The sequence below is a fragment of the Pyxicephalus adspersus genome, chromosome 2, assembly GCF_032062135.1.
Source record: "Pyxicephalus adspersus chromosome 2, UCB_Pads_2.0, whole genome shotgun sequence".
Taxonomy (NCBI): Eukaryota; Metazoa; Chordata; class Amphibia; order Anura; family Pyxicephalidae; genus Pyxicephalus; species Pyxicephalus adspersus.
In genome coordinates, this window is record NC_092859.1 from 146,566,273 (window position 1) to 146,570,370 (window position 4,098).

Consider the following 4,098-nt stretch of genomic DNA (forward strand, 5'->3'; position numbering starts at 1 on the left):
TTACCATTGATCTATGTACCTGTGATATTTCATTTACCTAAAGTAAATACCATTTAAATACATGCCAAAAAGCCCTTCTGTGTCTATTCTTTCTATAAAATCACAAATCCTGTTATTCCTTTATAATTTAATCCTATATAAAATCTAATTTTATATCATTTCTAGATATGGTTTCAATCACAACCTTTGTGCTGAAGCTGAAGCCCTCCTGTTCTCCAACTTGGTCACCTCTCACTCACATCCAAAATTTCTCAAGAGTTTTACCCCATTCAATACTCTGTTTCATGTCCATCAGATCTGAGCTCTTAAATCTTCATACACACACGCAAAGTGTCCCTCTTTAGACAAGCACACAACCTGTTACACTCTTCCTTCCTACACATATCCACATGTGCCCTCCTCTGCACCAGTTGTCATAGGACTTCATGCCTCCTGTGCTGGAAGCTTGTGTATGTTCTTGTACTTGTTCAAATCAAATCAAAATGTTTTGTTCCATGTATCACCCTATTTGTATTGCTTAATGTTTATAGTTAAAGCATTAATCTATTCAGCTGGTGGCCAATCGGATGCAGAACTTTATAACTCTCCTTCTTGGTGTGTTTGGTGCCATTTTTCCATGATGGTCCTACTAAGTGTAAACCAGATGGGATGGCATGTTGCTGAAGAAAGCTGTGGTAGCCAGTCTAGGTAAGTGTGCCTTCAATTTTGAAAAAAAAATAATTAAGGGTGTCACCAGCACACCAGCACCTCCACAATAATATACCTCCTCCATACTTCACAGTGGGGACCACACATGTAGAAACTATCTGCTCATCATTTCTACGCTTCACAAAGTCATAGCATGGTGAACCAAAAATCCAGAATTTGGACCAAAGTACAGATTTCCACTGACCTAATGTCCATTCTTTGCGTTTCCTGGCCCAAGCATTTCACTTATTCCTTGTGTTCTTCCTCAGTAGTGGCTTCCTTGTAGCACAGTTGAATATGGTTATTCACTGCATAGAAATGTGTGCCAACACTACTTCTGCCCAACACAACTGATAGTATCAGACACATTATTGAGGCAACAAATTAGGGAAATTAAACCTTGATATTGGAAACCTGTTCATAGAAAACCATTTTAGGTGACTACCTCATTCTTCATCTGTTCCCCCAAGGACAGGGGATAAACAAAAAGCCTTGGATGGTGGACACTGTTTCTCCAAATCCCTGGGACCATAATCTTTCCCTCCACTAAGTGCCCTGGAAAGAACTCAATTCTTCACTAATTTACTTACCTCCTACTCCCATGCAGGTATATTGAAGTGCAATGTTGCTTCCTATGTACAAATAACAAAATAATTGAGCTTAGACCTATGGTTCTGACCCATTCTAGCAGGTATTTTCATTGCTGCCTTAACTGAAACTCAACCTTCTATGAAAGACAAAGCTTAGCAAGTTTCCTTCATACAACAATAGGTTATGAAGTCAGCATTACACATGTGAATCCTAATTATAACTAATTTGTAAAAAAAACAATTGATTATATTATTTAAAAATTGAACAATTTTCATTTTCTTTTTATTTATTTATCCCCAAAGGCTCTCACAGAAAGATGTTAGGAGTTAAGTGCATTTTTTTTAGTAAAATTTTTATTTTCTTCTATTTCTTAAGCTACAGACTGTGTAACCAAGATCAAAGACCCAGAAGCAAACACTACATCAATATGATAACAGAGAATCTAATAATGGGCAATAAAAAGTAAAATTAAATAAAGACAAAATAAAGTAAGATAAAATTGTAACCAGGCACCTGATTTTCTCTATCTGTGAAATGTTATGATTTAATATTATTATGTTATATTCAACTTTAGAACTAAAATAAAACCATGCTATCCAGACATCATAAAACGTAAATCATTTTCATCTTTAATGGTATGTGTCAATTTTTCCCAAATGTGCTATTCTATTTTTTTGGGGAAATCAGCCTTTGATTACTAGAATGACTAGAGATCAGGAATTTCCAGACATTTAACACGTAGGGGAGGGGGATGGGTAGATCCCGTTTGCAAAAAAAAGTAGAGGGGAACATTAAAATAGCATAGATAAAGGCTCAAAGGGTATATCTAATAGGATGTTTATTTAATAAGATCATTCATTTCTACCCTGGAAGGAAGCACATTTATGGGCACTCCAACCACAAATGCAAGAACATCCTTGCTTGTACATGCTTCCAACATCTTTCAGCAACAACAGGAAATATGGTAGCCAATCTCTTGTTGAAACTCTGTACCAACATGAATAAAGTTTGTAGCATGATTCTTATGTTCAATTTTCTGTTTCTCGTAGGAAATAAAAACACTAAGCAAGTCATCTTGTCTACTTTCTTTGGAAGAAGTTCCATTCCTAGTTAGGTTTTCCTATCAGACAGAAGGTTTAGGTTATTATGTTGGAATGGTTAAATAGTAAGTCAGATTAAAGAAAAGACACAAAGTCCATTGAGTTAAAACTAAAGATAAACAAAATGAAAAAGCCAGCTTAAACAAAACTCTAAACCCACAGTTGATCCGAGAGAAAGCAATAAAAACCCTAAAAAGCATGGTCCAATTTGCTCCAACAGGAAAGGAAAATCCTTCCTGATCCCTTAAGGCAATCAGATATTCCCTAGATCAACAATCTGTTAAATGTATTTATAACATTTACTACTTATACAGTATAAATGTTCTAAGCCAGGTATATTCAGTGCATTTAGGAATCAATCCAGCTTTTCCTTAAACCAATCAACTGAGCTGGCTAGAACTGCTGGCTAGAGTCCATTTCACACTTTTACAACCCTTTCTGTAAACAGTCCATCCCACTGAGGTTCAACATTTTTTCCTTCAGGTGTAAAGAGTGTCTCCCTGTCCTATGTAATTACTTTGAAGGTAAAGTAGAGCAAAACCATCTTCACACTTACCTGTCCCCATTCTTTTTTGGATGCTGCCATCTTCTTCATTCTTCTCTTCCTTGTTTTAATCTTTGGCCCTCTTGATTGACCAGGGCTGGATGACGTACACTACCCACAACCAGGAGAGTAGGCGTTCATTTAGTCCCAGAAACTGCAACTGCAGGGGAAGCTGGGATGCACCATGGAACCGGGCAAACAGATGAAATCAGGCAGATGAGAATACTTATCCCTGAAGGGACTTTGCCTGTCTTTTTCTACAATAAAGACCCACCTGGTCGCAAATAATTAAAGTGGAGTTCAGATTTAATACTTTTGCATCAAGGTCACTATACAGACCATTTACAGGTAGTCCTCGGGTTACATATGAGATAGGGACTGTAGGTTTGTTCTTAAGTTGAATTTGTATGTAAGTCAGAACAGGTACATTATTTTAACAAATGCAATCAGGACAGATGTTTGTCTCAACATATTATTAGGCAGCATGGTATCAGTTATTGTATAAAATCCTCACAGTAAGCTAATCACAAACAAAGCAAAAAAAAAAAAGAAAAAAATCTTTTATGGAGCCCAGACATTCATTAACTTCCGGAGCAAGCTGTGCTTTGTTATGCAAAAAGCAGTTATATATGGTAATTTGTTATTGGTATTGTTATGGTCACAATGACTACTGATTTGTTCTGATTAAACTGATAAGCAAACTCTGAATTATAGTCAACAAATTGGTAACCTCATGCTACGTACGTATATATATAAAATGTACAGTGCTGAATAATATGTTGGCGCTAAAAAAAACTGTTTAATAATAAATAATAATATTATATATATACTGTACATCGAGAGAATAAAAATAGTCAATCATTTGCTATCCAAGAGCTTCTACAGATTTTGTGATTCCAATATATGAAATCTGTCGGCACATATATTTGTTAACTGGCTATTCTAATTCATAACTGCTAAATCTATGCAATATTAATTTATTTTTTCACCTTAAACAGCAAAGCTGTCAACTGTCTCTGTTGTCTTGGAACAATACTCAAAAATAATAATAAAAGTAAGTATTGTCAAGTTCTTCCAAAAGTTCTGAATTAATCAAATATGCTGCATCCCAAAGGTCATATCCAAAATAAAAGCACCAAAAAAATGGAGACTTTCTACCAATACAATGCAAACCAT